Raw genomic sequence first — 17,507 nt, 5'->3', positions numbered from 1 at the left:
TTGAAGAAGTGTAATATAGTTTGTTTTTTATTTGTTTCTGTATCTAGTTGTGCTGGAATATAGCACATGTTGCTTTCCTATGTTTTCTCAATGTTACAGGATTCAATGTTTTGAGTTTTCAGTGTTTTCAAAATTTTGGTCTCAGTGTTTTCAATTTCAATGTTATGGGCTTTTGATCTTCTAAAGTGAATCCGTGTACATATATATAATGTATGCATATGCATACATACCTGTATATATAGATAGATATAGATATATACACGTATACATGCACACATACACATATATAGATATAGATATAGCTATAGATATAAATTTAGATATAGATATAGATATAAATATGTGTGTGTGTGTATGTATGTATGTACATATATATATATATATATATATATATATATATATATATATATATATTATATTATATATATATATATAGAGAGAGAGAGAGGGATGGTACTTTGAGCAAAAACAACCACTATTGACTGGCAAAATGGTGACATCAAATTGTTGAAAATGCCAACATTGTCATGTCAGTATGAATGTGCCTAGAAACAACCTTGGTACATGCAAAACGTAAAACTTAAAGATTTAACAAAAACGTTTATTTTTTTTTTTTGGGAGGGGGGAAGCAACAGCTGTCACCTTAACACTTAACAGACCATTTCAATGCTCCCATAGATACATGCAGGTATATCCGTTTGTTATGAAGTAAAGAAACATGCATTGTGATGAAGACCTACAGAATGGTAGCATCCTGCAACTTTGCAATACTCAAATGTGTGTTTATCAAATTCTTCACACTTTGTCCTTCTTTGTGGTCACTGATTTGTCTTTAATACTGTGCATTTCAGTGATGCAATATGTGCCATTCTGCAAATTCCATTCAAAACACATGTGAGGGCCATTTTAGCACTGTGTTTTGTACAGAAAGCAGGCCAGAATGGATAATGATGTTGAACCTGCCAGAATTGAGATTGAGTAAGTACCTTTACAAATTCTCCATAAACTCACCACCATACAGGCAAATATAAGGTAACAAATAGGGTGGCAATTGTTATAATATCCATATCTAAATAAGACTATTCATTGTTTGTTCAATGAAACTGCCAAGGTACCATTATCGCCTTAATTCCCTATCTTATTTCACGGTGATAACTGTGCTCCTCAAAAGTAATTTAAGCATTTACTCTGCTGGTGGTTTTCACTTTCTCATTTGTTCTTAAACTGGAATTATACAGTTTACTCTTTTTGTGTAATGGTATTTTTAGCTGCTATAACAGATTTTGCCATCCTATTTTCTGTAAAAGATGCTTCTTGTATGTTTATTATAGGTAGGATTAGGAAACATGTTCCACTCTGATTTGAACAGGTGCAATCCAGAGGAAACAAGGCATAGTGTATTTCTTTTATTCTGCAAGGGTAAATTACTATATTGCTTTGTTGCAAATTAGCACTTGGTAATTTAGGTAACTGCATATAAATTCAGGTGCAATCCAGAAGCATTGTAAATAATAATTAACATACAAAGTATAGAAATTCTTCCAATATTGATAGTATTATTATACATTACAAGAGGTCTACTATCATAAGTCACGCCAAACTATTTAACTCAGGTATGGCTGCAGTAACAACACAACCTTTGTTCCCAGCTCCAACACTCAGGCCATACGTAGCTGGGCACCACTGGTAGTGTTCACTCAAAACCCTTTTTATTTGTTGTATGACTTTATTGCCTTTTTCTATTTTGAATACTGTGATTTATTTTATTTACCTTGTGTTTTACTTGTATTCTGCTTTTAACTTCATATTAAATCTTGAAAAGAGATCACAGTTCTGTCTCTTTTGAGTCAGGCAGAATTTTTTCCCCACTCTCCCACCCAGTTATTGTAGTATTCTTAAACACCACTGTCTTTCAAGTTGCCTTCCCCTTATGTTAATTTGACCATATATCTCATTTCTTCTCTGTTTTTACTGGGTTGTGTGAGTAACCACAAAATTATCATTTTGTGAAATTACTCCCCTTCAACTATTTAAATTTATTGGCCATCCTACTGTATTTCATAGTAACAGAATACAAAAGTGACCATCCCCTTTCAATCTATCTTACTGTTTTAAAAATAGTGACTCTCCACTAAAATTTAACTTTTTAGACAGGTAAAACTTAAGTTACCTACTTTCACATCTAACTCTTCTAATGTACACTGCAGTATTTAGGATAAACCATTTTTTTTTTTCATCTTACCTTTAAGCATCTCTGTGACTAGCACTTGCTTTAAAACCTGCTGGAAAGCACTAGGAAGTCTTAAACTGATACAAGCACTCAACTCTCCTTGTTAATAAGGAGAAATTAATCATAGGCACTAAACAGCCTATAATTGCAAAGTACCTTGCTAAGGTAAGAGAAAAAAAGCTCTTGAACTTTACAAAAAAAAAAAACCCACCAAACCAGGCATGTCCAAGGGTCAGATTCCGGTGAATTTTCCTGTCCACCTGGTGAATCTGGGCATACTGGGGCAATGCAGAAATTGCCTCATGTACACAGACAACCCTCTCCTCCTACCACCCAACACTACAATCTGTGAGAGATGCACTTACATAGCCAAAGTTGAAGCAAAGCTCTCTCCACCCAAGACTGTGCTAGACAGTCAAGAGGAGAACACCCACACTACAACTCAAGCAACACATAGCCCCACACCACTAACACCCACACATAGCCACATAGCAACCCTAAACCCACATAAGTGGAGGCCCTTAACAATAATCTGGCCAAGCAACAAGGACGTCTGAAGCTGAAATGCAAACAAACACCAATCACAACCAAAGTGTCACATAGATCACAACACCAGTGTGCCACACAACAGCCCCTAAGGCAAGACAACGTACCCAATACTTTAGTCATAGGTGACTCTATAGTCAGGCACGCTGATGTCCCACTCACCAAGATGAACAAGGAGAAAATTACAGTCAGCTGCCTGTCGGGTGCCAGGATCCGCTACATAACACATGCACTTAAGTCACTCCACAACAAGTACAAATATGACTCTGTCATTGTCCATGTTGGAGTGAATGACTTGAGATGTACCTCCCTGAACTACATGAAAAGAGACATGGAAGAGCTCTTGGATCATGTGGCCCAGGCAGATATGAACCTAGCCCTGAGCAGCATCCTGCCTTCGCCCAGAATGATACCACAGTATAAGGACAAAATGATTGATTTCAACAATTGGCTAAGCTTCTGGTGTCATTCAAAGGGGATCCAGTATCTGTCTGCCTGGGATGACATGATCAGCAGACCATGATGCTTTGCCAGAGATGGTCTGCACCTGTCGCCCCTGGGATTCAGGTTACTGGCTAAGGCTTTTGCCACCTCTATAATGCCTTATTTTAGGCAAAGTTCAAAGCACAAAACCACCACCGTAACAGGTACAAGCATGCAAAATCTGACGGTAATGCTACTCGGTGCTAGAAGTCTAAACCTCAAAATGCACTCTCTCGGGGCACTCCTAAAAATGGAGAACATCGATATCTGTGCAGTAACTGAGACCTAGTTCAAGGCTCCAGAGAGCACCCCTGCAATACCAGGCTACAACTCTTACCACACTTTTCGTCCACCAAACCAGGACCAAAACACTAAAGGTGGAGGAGTGTCCATATTCACCAAGGATATTCACACCATCAGGCTGGTTGCCCAACACAATGCATCTGAAATTCTCCAGGTGCAACTAACACTAGGTAAGACTGCAATCCAAATTGTAGCTTGCTACAGATCCTCTACCATGCCCCAAGATTTTCACTACACCTTTCTAAACATACTAGAAAATATTAAGATACAACCAAACAACCTAATACTGGGTGATTTCAACAACCCTGCCATTAATTGGGAAAATTACTCGTGCACCAACACCTTTGCCCAACGGTTCTTGAAATTCATAAATTCCAATGCCCTGGATTAACTAATCCTTAGTCCCACCAGGGACTCCAATATCCTAGACCTGATCATTACCAACATGGGAAATCGATGTTCCACACCTATGGTCACCCCCTCGTTGGTCTGGTCTGACCCTAGGCTAATCACCCTTGACATCCACATCCCACCCCCACCCCCTTAGTAAGGAAATCTCCGTAAGAAACTTCTCCAAAGCCAACTTCATGCTACTCAAGTCAGAAGTGACAAACTTCATGACACCCATGCAGATGGGAACTGAAAGTTTGACTGCTGATTCCTACACTAAGGCACTGTACGAGCACATCCACTCATGCATGAATCGTGCCATCCCCAATAGAACCAAGATGCTCTCCTCCAAAAAAGGAAGCCAATCTGGTGGTCCCTTGCCATAAACAAACTTTACAACAAAAGGAAGAGACTGTTGCAGAAAAGAGGAAAATCCCAGGATGCAAACAAAACTTCCTTACCAGCCTCAGTAAGAAGCTGAGATCCCCCATAAAATCCTCCAAAGCTAGTTATGAACATAAAATTGCCAAAGATTCCAAAGACAACCACAAGGCATTCTATAGCTATGTCAAGAATCTAAATGGCAATGCTCAGATCTGCTCTGAGTTACAACAGAATGACATTAAATATACTGATCCCAAGGATATTGCCAATATCCTGGCAGATCGATTAAGTGCAAACGTCACCCCCCCTCTCACCCCCTAAAGGGCCCATCTCAATAATGAAAGATTGCCAAATTCCTGTAATAATGGCCACACGGGTAAAAAATGCACTCTCCAAAGCTAAGAATACAGCATCCATGGGACCAGCTGACATTCCATGCTGTGTGCTACATGAACTTCAAAATGAACTGGCACCTCACCTAAGTGTCATGTTTAATCATAGCCTCACCTCAGGCTTCTTGCCCACTGAGTGGCGCACAACTACAGTTATCCCACTTCACAAGGGGGTATCCACCTTGGATCCTGGGAACTACTGACCTATCAGTCTGACAAGCCTGATCTGCAAGGCCATGGAAGGTATTATCATGGAACGTATAAACAAAGACATTGGCAACCTTCAAACACTGGACCCCATGCAGTTTGCATTCGTGAAGGGCCAATCTTGTCACCTGAACCTGATTGACTTCTTTGAATCAGTCTCCAGAGCTGTTGACAAGGGTAAGGTGGTCCACACAGCCTATTTGGACCTCGCCAAGGCCTTTGACACCATTCCCCACTCTGGAATCATAAATAAACTTACTAAGCTGGGCATTAATCCCTACGTCACTCGATGGGTTGTCAACTGGCTTACTGACACAACCCACTCTGTAAAAGTAGCTGACTATAAATCCAGCTCCAGACAAGTGACAAGTGGAGTACCTCAGGGTTCAGTCCTGGGGCTGCTCTTGTTTGGTATCTACTTCTCTGAAGTACAGGCCAACACTAAGGGACTCTGGCTAACAAAGTTCACAGATGACTGCAAACTGGAAGCCATTATTGAATCCCCAAATTATGTGGATATTCTACAAAAGGGCCTTACAGAAACAGATGCTTGGTGCCTGAGCCATGGGCTGAAACTCAATGCCTATAAATGTATAGTTATCCCCTTTGGGAAAAAACATGTACCCATGAATTACCACATAGGTGGCAGTACACTAAACACCGAATGTATGATAAGAGACTTAGGGGCAGAGGTGGACAGTGGTCTCACCTTCGATAACCACATCACCACAGCAGTCAGGAAATACTTCTATGTGGCACAACTCATCTCTAAGGGCTTTTCATCCAGAAAAAAGGAGGTCATTATCCCACTGTACTCATTCCTCATTAGACCCATTATAGACTACAACACCACGTTTGGTATGTTCCTCTGAAGACATCTGCAACAACTGGAAAGGCCACAGAAATACCTCACTAAAAGAATCACAGGCCTAAAACAGATGCCTTATGCTGACCATCTAAAAAAAAACTCCAGCTATACTCTGTCACATATCGTCTACTCAGCAGCAGTCTCTGATTAACATACAAGGCCATGTCAAACCCAGAGCTGTTGGACATGCTACACTTAAAGAAATCCCAATCCCTCAGAGCCACACGCTCCAGGGATCTAAACCTTGTCATCACAATGAACAAAACATGCTGGAGGGATAGGTTCCTGACCCAGAAACTCCTCAGACTCTGGAATAGATTGCCCATACATGTCAAGCAGAGCACCTCTTTGGTCCTCTTCAAAAGCAACCTTGATGATTGAATGGGAGCTAGGAAATTCACCCCGGGAATCATGCCAGTCACTCTGCTAGACAGTGGTTCAGGGAAGTAAATACTGTGGGAAGAAATAGCCAGGGAACTGCTATGGCTAGGCTAGTATAGGCTCTAGGGCTGATAGCCTCGTACCAACCCATGAACCTATAAAATGACGGGGGTCAGCTTCCTAGCCACAGGCATATTTTAGAGGTCTGCTAGGGATAGCCCTGATATTTCACAATCATCTGCAAACAAGATTCTGGGCCAGTTCCTGGAATATACATAGTATGTCATGAAGGTGAATTCATTTGCTTGCTTCAGCATGCCATGGGGATGATAACTGCAATGCATAGCTCTCAGCTGTCCAGATTTTCACAGAATGTTGAGAATTTTGTCTAATAATTTTAGTCTGTTCCTTATCAAACTTGTGGTTTTCTGGTAAATCATTGAAATTTGAAGTTGGTAAATAATAACAGACATTTGAGTCTCAGACTTCATATCCTTCAGAAAATACGTGCTAACATAAAAAAAACTTTTATTTTAACAACGTTCTAAGGTTATAAGTGCAATATCTAAAATCTGTCCATATTTTTGGGCCTTTGTTCCCCCATTTTTATTTTTGGTTTTGTCCAGATTTCTTCTGTTGAGATGTTGAGAGGAATGCTGCAATTAATGTAATGGCTTGGTCATATTGTGTATATTACCAGCATCACTGGTAATATAATTATCATCCTCATTATCCACTAGCTGAAAATCTAGTACAGGTACTGCAGTTGTGAGTCAGAGAATGCATGGACTCCACTCAGTTAATTTGCATCTCATATGTGACTACACAATGAATATCAGTACTCATTATGGTGGCATCACGTGTGACTCCCACTTCTGTTACAGTTATGTCCCACGGCTTTCATTCTACATTGGTATCATACCATGTGGACAAGTATTGCAGGATGTAGCACAACCATCACAAATTCATCTGCTCAAACTCATCTAAGGGATATCAAACCAGACTTCAGAGAACTACAGTACACCACACTAACATACTTGAAAACTGGCAGAGTGTATGCCTGCCCATTGGAAGATGTGTTTATGCCACGATAATGCATCTGGTGGTACAATACATTATGTTCCTTCTAAGGTATGTTGCATGCCTGCAGAATATTACAGGCTACATAATGTGACTATGGTCATGCAGGCTACAACTGCACCATGACAGGGGGTGGTACATATTGTGATGTGGAAATAGAATGAGAATTTTGCAGACGAAATATCAGAAACATGTCAGTAAAATGGAAAGGCATGTCAGGAAATTACATAGCAAATCCAGGCCATGCTAATGCAACAGCTATATTGCTAATGACTACAACAGACACACCCTCCATTACCATTCAGAAACATGTGTCTGTAATACATATGAATGACATTTGTGGTGTTTATTGCTTAATGTGTCATTTGTTATAACATAATATTGACTTTTGCTAAGTTTCAAACAAAAAAGTTATTATCACCAAAGAAGGGGTCTAAATACAAAGGCTAATAATTACCATGAGAATGCAAGGCTAGGCTACTTAACATCCTCACAGACCAATACTTCTAAGTATCGATGAAACTGTGATGCCCGTGCCCTGATCCAGCAATCAAGCAGCCTCAGTCCTCACCACTAACACCAGAGAGGGCATCTCCTATGAGAAGAAAGGATAACAGATACACACAGTAAAGTGCAATTTTCCTTAAGAGCACACAGAGATCACAGTCAATCTGGGGCTGGTTGCTCCCTTGCTCCCCAGGTCCCCAATAAGTCTCTGCACTGGCACAGCTATAGGGTCCAGATCTCAGCCTAGCTGGCAAGCTAACCTCCAGTACCCTCTCTGTCCAACCAGTGCTTCGTATCCTTTCCCAAGTAGCTGGCACACACACACTTTGACATAAGTATTTATACAACTTTACAGACACTCCTGGGAAAGGGTTACACAGATTCTCCAGCTGTGCCCCTATACCCAGACTATACAGTAGTAATTACTGCCACCACCAGCTAATAATTATCAGCTACCCAAAGGCCCTTAAAAGGGTGTCCAATTATTACTGTCCAATATTAATATCCAACAGTAGTGTAACTTAAGCAATCAAGGCTTATTGGAAGGGCTTAGTCCAGGATCACTTATAAGCATGCATGTACGCTAGAGCTTAAATTACTTCTAAATAAACCAGCCACAGTTGAAAAGGGTTTAAAATATTTAACAATCAATACTAAAAACACAAGACAATACTACTACACCACAGTGCTATTCATGAGTTCAGAGATCACACAGAAACTTAAAATAATTCAGTAGTACAGTTCTGACATAACAGAAAAACACTTAGTCTAATCATTATAGTCCTAGCTATTTCTACAAGAAAATGCACTTCTAAGATAACTTACTTAAGAGCATAGGCAGTGCTGAGTTAGATGTCCAAGATCAAAATGCTTAATAATCTTTGGTTCTCACTGTTTAAATTGAAACTGCAGTTCTGCTAAACATTACATCATCTTTTACACCTTCCTTGCTCCCAGGCCACACAGAAACTGCATTTACATTCTTTTACACTTAGAGCAATAAAGGACATTCCACATGTAAATTCTGGTCATTAACTTTAGCCTTAAAACAATAGGCAGGAAGCCTTCATCTAGCCGGACCAGAACCAAATTGTAAAACATCAAAGGCAGTGATGAAATAATTTTAATTTCAAAGGACAGATGTGAAATGCTTGACTTAGTTTTCCTTACAGCAGATGGCAATGTTGCTACAATCTTGAAGTTCAACATTTTAGTATTTTCTTTCATTCAAGGACTAGGCCTGTATTTTACATTCATATTTACAAATGCCAGAATTATGTATCAAATTCTATTTGGCTAGGCTGGCAGCCTTCACCCATCTCTACCCAATCTTCACAGAAACTATGAACTTCTTTTCTAATAAACTTCTACTTTGATCATGTTTGTCAGCCTAAGTTTGGAGATTGTTCAAATTAGCTTATAATACTGCTGTAACAAAGGTCCCACTTTTCTTTTTACAAAACAGTACAGTGCCATCAGCATATGTAACTATCTCAGAATGTATAGTTACCTTTTATTACAGTTATCACTGTAACAAATAATATGGGACCTAAAACTCTCTGACTATGCTGGTCAGTTTGTCCTGAACTCCATGTGGGAACTGTTGCTATTTTACTTCATCACACCAGCTACAGTAATGTTTCTAGTATGAAAACTGGATAGAATTCTCCTGATGGCTTTGCATTTATCTCATTCCTTGTAGAAGTGAACTGTCACACTTTGTGGCATTAATTATAATATAATTTCTCCATTTATCATGTCTTAAAAACAGGCAATAAAGCTATTTTTCTTTATGACCATTACAGATGTTCTGTATTCTATTATTTTCTGTTTTTAAATATGTTCAAGTATCTCTGCTTCCTAAACTTTCCTTCCCACATCTCCTTATCCCTGCATATGACAAAGCAAAAACCATTACATAATGAATGCATGTTCATAACTATCCTTCATATAATCAGAGTTGTCCACTTGAAGTGCATGGCCACATACAAGAATATTTACATTAATCTTAAAAGTTCAGCATACATTAGTTTAATAAATAAGAAATGCCAAAGAACAAGCCACTTATAAACATTTGATTTATGTATACTTTGTTAATGAAGCATTACCAGTTAGATACATATACACTGTTTTCTAGTTAACCAAGAGAGTTTTGTTGTGTTATGCAAGTAAGTCAGATTTTTTTTCCGGCTGTAACTGTGTACTGAAAGAGTAAAGCATTTGACCAACTTTGCAGATTCTGCTCTTACCAAATCACTGCATTCTCCACTTGCACAGAATGAAGCTGAAGAACATCCTTCTCAAACTCTCTTGATAGTCTTTCCATTTATCTCACATTTATCTCACATTTTTATTAATGAACGTTTGTTATTATCATGACTGATGAACAAAGCAGATATATTTCATCGGATCATATTTGAGGCATTCCCTTGCAATTCATGTAGTAAGCTGATTTTTGAAGGAATTTAAACAACTGCTTTTATCTAATTTAGAATAACAAAAAGCTTTTTGTATATGTGCATGTGTGTACCTGATCATTTATTTCAGTTCTGTCCAAATACTAATTTGATACCCTTTATGTGAGTACTGAATTAAAGGCCATTATGGTTTTAGTCAGTGAATTCATGTTCCTTTACCTGAATAGATTTCAATAAATCAGTAGCTTATACTAAGCCCATTATAAAACCATTTGGCATATATTCACATTCACTGCAAGCTGGTATTTCTTAGTTTCTTAAAATGCACTGCTGGTATTTAATATGTAAACAAATCATTCAGCTTCACCTGTGAAATGTTCCTCCACTTGTACTTATGACCAATTGGAATCATCACAACCTTCTAGTGTTCCCGATGTTTGTCCATGTCTTGGTTATAGCGACCTTCTTTTCTTACCCCTGAAGTATACAATAAAGTGTTGTGATGTAAACTTTAGCCTGAATCACTGATTTGACAAAGTCTGTTAAAGTAACAATAAAATATCTTCATAATGGAAACTAAGAACTGTATGTTAACAGATGTTAACAACAGCTATGCAGGCTGTTTTAGTAGCAGCTTAGAAGGCTGTTTCCCCCTAGTATCATACAAGCAGATTACAGTCTACATGTGTTTCATAGCTGAAGCACTTCTGGCATAAATATTATCCAGCTGCTTAAACCCTTTTAGGCAAAAATCTAAACTATGTATCTCATGCCATGTAACCTCTGAGCAAACAGCTAACTTCTGACCTTCACAGGCAGGTTCATATGTCTTTTGATTCTGTATGCAGGGCACACATTCTTTATTGCAAACATTTCCACTTTAGAAATCTGCTAAATCAAGTGATGTTTGGGCTTTGGTATATTGTTCCTACAAATGGGGCTTTGAACGAACTGGGGTAGCAAATTTATCACAGATTTCATCTGACTCAAGAAGTGAAATCGGGATGCTAGAGCAAAGAATCTTCCAGCAAGCCAGATAAAAATCTTAGAATCTGGACTGTGAATGTTGTATTAAAGATTAAGAATTTCATTTTATGGTGCAGTTTACGCTGACGTTAACTTCACAACAAATGGCATTTTTCGCATTAATCACTTAATTTACTCAATTTCAGGTCATACACTAGTGAAGTGAGTTTTATTTGTTTCATAATGAGTTTTAACACAAGTTGCATTTGTTTAAAACACTTCCTTTAAGGTAAAGACACATTTGTGATTTGAGTTTTAAATTATCTTGCTGTAACCAAAGTATTCTTATAACAAAAGTTATGATATATTATACCATGACCCCCCCCAAAACGTGCACGCTGATTGGCCAGCGTGCCCGTTGTAAATCGAGTTATACTAATGGAAAAAGGTCCGGTTGCCCGGACTTTTTTCCATTAGTATAACTTGTTTTTTTAAAACACTGTCTCGCTATGTTAAATGGGTTTAACATAGCGAGACAGCTTTAAAATAAGCAACGGAGATGTCCGTTGCTTATTTTAAAACTGTCTCGCTATGTTAAACTCATTTAACATAGCGAGACACTAAAAAAAAGCAACGGAGATCTTCTTTTTCCGTTGCTTTTGCCCACAGCTCTGATGTACTGCGCAGGCGCGCAGTACATCAGAACTGCCGCGGATGCCAGACATCTGCGGAAGGGCAGTAAACAGGCATTATACTATGCCATTATTTAAGAAAAGTAACAGTTTCTTTTCTTAAATAATGTCATGGTATAATAGCAATAACCCACTTCTGGGTGTGGGTAATGCTAAATTTACCCACGGTTGGCTTTGTTTGGTCTCTCGGGCTTCGCCCTCGGGACCAAATTGCTATAATATCTTAGTTATCTTTTTTTACTCATTTTGAGAACTCTGTGTTATTAACCTAGTGGATTACTAAAATCAGATATTAAAGTGTTTATTTCCTGAAAACATGCAGAACAAAATGCTTAGTACCATATACATTGTGTGTGAATGCCTTTGGATGAAACATGGACTGTAGAAGACTGACTGATGCCACAGACATCTGATTATTAATGAAACAAATATTGTTTTCTTCCCACACACCACCCCATGCAGGAAACAATGCCCTTGCATCCTTACTTTGACCTGTAATAGGAATCTCATTATTTTTTTTTTCACAAATTGCAATGTTCTTCTCTTACCTTATAAAGCACTCATCATCTTATGATCATATGCTAAAGTATTGAATGGATTTGCTACTTGGAAAAGCCAAGCATGTCTTTTCTATCAGGTTAAATTCAGCTCAAGCTCAGAACACAAAGCATACCTAATTGGAGTTTAACGCATGGGAGAAGCATACTTAGGTTCATAGGTTCATAGGTTGATACTAGGCTATCTGCCCTAGGGCATTTACAAGCCTAGCCAGAGTGTGTTTGGCTTTCACCACCTTTCTTAGATTAGTTGACTGTGCCTCTGTATAGTAGGTCACAGAAGATAGCCCATTTAAGGTTAGTTTACCCTGCCTCTGTCTAGCAGTGACACAGAAGAGATCCCAGGGGTAAATTTACGATCTCCCATCCAAACGTCAAGATTCTTCTTGATAAGCAGTTACTAGACTAGAATATGAATTAAGTGTCTATCCCCTTATCATGGCATTTTTGAACTGTCAGGCAAATATGTCATCTCTGATAAAGTCATACTAGTACCATATACACCTGTGCAGTACTATTATTTGGAGTGATTCCTGCCTGAGGACTATTTTCACAAAATTTATCAAGTATGTATGTTTCTCAGTCTGTTTAACAATTATCTTTGATAGCCAGATTTGGAAGACTTTCTGAACATAAACATGTTCTAATTTAATAATTCCACATTTTATTGCCCTTGTTTTTGGTTGTTAAAATAAGAATATGACATGTTAACATTTTAATAGCTTATTATATAACTGCTAAGTTATGAATATCTGCTTTCATTTTTTTTTGTTATACAGCTTTGCAAAGATTTTTTTCTATGTACTTTTTGCCCTTTGTGCCTGTCAACCATTGACCTTTTCCACAATTCTCTATTCTTACCTCTCTTTATCCAGTCTTTTTGGCATATCACATCATCCAGTGGAGAGTACACACCCACACCTCTCAAGAAGAATATAGCCTCATCACTGACATACAGTGGAACCATATAGGTGACCAGGACTCTGATACATGCACTGCTCTTATTCAAGCAGCTATAGAGTGCTTTGCTTCCTTCATTCCTCCCTCTCTCATTAGCACATCTTTCCATGACCCCTGATTTGTCCTGGTGCAGTCCTTGCCTCAGTTGCTTGTGGTAATCTTTTTTTTTTTTTCAGGAGAATCCCTAAATGATCCCCTCTGCTCAGAAACTAACTGACCAAATTATGTGTGTCAGAAGCAGTGTCTGATTTCTAACTGGTGAAGGGATGGATATTTGTTAATATTAGCTATACCACCTTGTCAGCCGATATGGGAACTCATATCACCTGGAGATCCAAAAGTGTCTTCCCATTGTAAGAGCATATATTACAGGGATGAAATAGGAATGCATTCTTTAAAAAATTATTTAGCAAAAAATCAATGAAATGTATCTCTGCATAATAACTTTCAAGGCACGTAACACAAAGATTTTCTAGAAAGAATCTGATCTGTTTAAGATTTTATTTTATTTATTTATTTTACATTTGTTTACCGGGATAATCCATCTGGGTGTGAGCCCATTTGCAGTGAAGGCCCGGAGAGAAAAGCTCCACAAACTGATATTTATATATGCATTACTATAAAAGTAATAAGTAAACATGTTCATTTATATAGCAAGACAAGTACAACTGGACATTAACATCAAAAAAAGCAAGTAAACGAGTACATTTATATAGTAAAAAAAATGCAGGTGTGCATTAGCATTAGTGGTATCTCATGAGTTTCACAGGATTAAGTAAGATGTATGTATCAGGGAAATAGCAGCTTGTATTAGCTAGATAACATTTTGATGATCATTAAAGATTATTGCATAAGGATAGATATGTTAGTCTGGTTAGAAGGGAAGAGACATGCAGGGGACAGATTAGCCAGGGCTAATGCAGGAGCAGATCCAGTTGCTATATAGGTGGTCTTTTAGCTTCTTCTTGAATTGGGCTGGATTTGTGATGTTTAGAATGTGTTGGGGAATTGAGTTCCATGTTTTGGAAATATGGTGGGAATAGATGGAATCCCCTGCCTTGTTGTTGCTTTTGGAGACTTGGTGGGTTTTTTGGGATGATTGGAGTTGTTGAATGTTAGTATAAGGTTGAAGTCATTGTTGTAAGGCTGGGATTCTGTCTGGCAGGTATACTAATGATGGGTTGAGTGTAGGTTAGGTGTTGGGGAAGTTCTAACCATTTTAATTGGTGTAAGGAGGAGCAGTGGTGGGACCTCTGTTGGGATTTTGTAACAAACTTAGCTATATTGTAGCAGGATTCTAGTTTGGTAAGTTTGGTTCTACTCATGTTGGTGAGGATGGGGGAGGCATACAGTAAAGTGGATAGGAGCTGAGTTTTGACAATCTCTATTCTGGACTGATTTGTAAGGAATGGCTTAATGTGGTAGAGACAGTCTAGATTGATGTGATTTAGTGGGGAGAAAAAGTATTAGAATGGCCTTGTTTGGGTTCAGTATAAGGTAAGCTTTGTTTAGCCAAGATTCTACTTTAGAGAAGGATTGTTGTGTGATGACCGTAGATGTGTGAGGGAGGATGCATTGCGTATGAGGGTAGAGTCATCTGTGTATTGGATAACTGAGATGAGTGGGGAAGATGTGTGCAGTTTGGTTAGTAAATATGTTGAAGAGTAGGGGGCCTAGTATGGAACCTTGTGGGACTCCTATGTTAACAGGGAGTAGAAATGATAGCTCCTGTTCCCACCTAATGGCTAGCTGATGTTTGGTTAGATAGATGAGGAACCATGCCAGAGTAGAATTGCTAAGGTTTAGGGTGGCTAATTATGACAGTAGTTTCTGGTGTGAAACTGTGCCAAAATCCTTGGAGTGGTCTAGAAAGATGGCTGAGACAAGTCTGTTTTGGTTTCTGTGGTGATTTATGATGTTGGTGAAAATAAGCAGGGCTGTTGTGGTATGGTGGGGATGAAAACCATGTTGAGTGTTGGAGAGGAGGTTGTTGCTTAGAAGGTGATTTAGGAGCTGAGTGTGGATGCATTTTTCAAGTATTTTGGAGAGAGGTGAAAGGATGGTTATGGGTCGGTAGTTAGTATGTTCAGTGGTGTTTCCACCTTTATGTAGGGGAGTAATGTAGGAGATTTTCCATTGTAGGTGGACATACTTTTTAGTGATAGAGTAGTTGATGAAAATGGATATGTGGTATGTGATAGCATCTGTGGCGATTTTGAGGAATTCTGATTTAGGATTATCAGCATCTAGGCAGGTGGGTTTGAGTTTTTTAAAGAAGTTTGTTTATGATGTGAGTTGAAACAGGTTTAAGGTAGAAGGAGTTTGTAGCATTACTATTAGTGTCTGGGGTCTTGGGTGAAGTATTTTGGTCGTACTTGATAAGAGACTGCATTGCGTTTATGAAGTAGGAGTTGAACTGTGTTGCAATACTATTGCCTAAGGGATTTACAGTGGGTGTAGGGGTGGTGGTGTTTCCAGGTTAAAGGAGTTTGTTTATGCTGGCCCAAATTTTTTGGGGTTGTTTTGGTGCAGTTGTTGTGCAGTGATGTAGTATGTTTTCTTTTCTGCTTTTATTTAGGATTTTGCTTTATTTCTGAGCTATTTGCAGATAACTAGGTTGTCCTGGCTTTTTCTGGTTAACCAGTGAACCCATGTCTTGTCCCTTTGCTTTAGGAGATCTCTGGTGTTGTTTGTTAGCCAAGGTGAATGGATCAAATCTATAAGTGGCTAGGCTGTTTAAGATGTCCAGGAAAGTAGTGTTAAAGTGTTGTACAGCTGCATCTAAAGGCCAGTTTATTTGTTGGCATAGGGAATGGAATGTTTTGTTATTAAATGTTTTTTCATTATGGATTAGTTGGTAGGTGGATTTTCTGGGTGAAGTGAGATTATGTCTGAACAAGTAAGTGGGTAGGTGATCAGTAATGCTATTGGGGAGACATCCTGTTGGAAGGGATATGGGTGATTTTTTTAGTGAAGGTCCAATCTAGAATAGAGTATCTGTTAGAAGTTTTATCTATTCTAGTGGGATTTTATATGAGCTGGGAGAAGCCATGCAGGTTTATAAGGTTAGAGTGGTTACTGGAGTCATAGGTTGAACAGTCTGCATTGAGGTCTCCCATTATGATGGTTTCTTGGTGGTAGGATGAGGATAGCTAATGGAGAATATCTTCAACTGTGGTTGAGTTTTCTCCTGGGGGGGATGTATATGGCTACTATGATCAAGGTTTTGTTGTTATGAATGTTTAGCTTACTGAAGAGTAGTTAGGGGGTTGTTAAATGAGGGAAGATTTGTATTAATAAGTTATAGTGTTATATTTTGTTTGAACATAATGGCTACCCTGCCACCATGTTTAGTTTGATGGTCAAGTCAGTATAGGTTGTATCCAGTGGGTAGGATTTCATTGTTTGTTTTTTTTTTCTAAAAACATTTTTATTAAATTTTGTTAATAAACATGGACATAAAGTATTAGAAATAAACAATATAAAGCATAATAACTATTTACACTATATAAAAACATCCATGATAAACATTTGTTTTATCCAAGAAAGGTAATCGATATTTATCTAGCAATCATTCCAATTTTTGCCAAACTAGTCTTTTGTGTGTTACATTTGATGATCTCTGATGCACAGTTTGCATTTCTTTTTTACATACATATTTTGCTATTGAAATAAACTCAGTAAACATAAGATCTTGCTTATTTTTCCAGTTCAGTGTAATTATTTATTGAACAATAACTAGAATTAACCAAAGAACAGGTAACTAATGTCTAGGAATTACACTTGGGGTAGGGGCATTGAATAATATCAAAGAGCTAGCAATTTGACAGTTATCAGACCACAGGGCTTTTGTGAAATGTCTAAAATCACTTCAATATTGTGTGAGAGTTTTACATTAGATGAACATATGAACCCAGTTGGCTTCAAGAATATCACCACAGTTCCAGCATTTGCTTTCATTAATCTTGGTTATAAGGTCAATTCTGTGTGGAGTGTAAAAGCTTCTATGAATACATCTCCAAGTATATAGTCTCCAATATAAAGAAGATAAAGTTTTTTTATTGAATTTAATAACTGTTTCTTATTATTGTTAGATAAAGGTTCACCATTAATCTTTATGGAGTCATTCCAAAAAGCTGGGTCA

This window comes from Protopterus annectens, chromosome 8.part0, assembly GCF_019279795.1.
Source record: "Protopterus annectens isolate FY-2018-M chromosome 8.part0, PAN1.0, whole genome shotgun sequence".
Classification (NCBI taxonomy): domain Eukaryota; kingdom Metazoa; phylum Chordata; order Ceratodontiformes; family Protopteridae; genus Protopterus; species Protopterus annectens.
The sequence above is the reverse complement of the archived record's forward strand: the minus strand, read 5'-3'. Positions refer to the sequence as shown.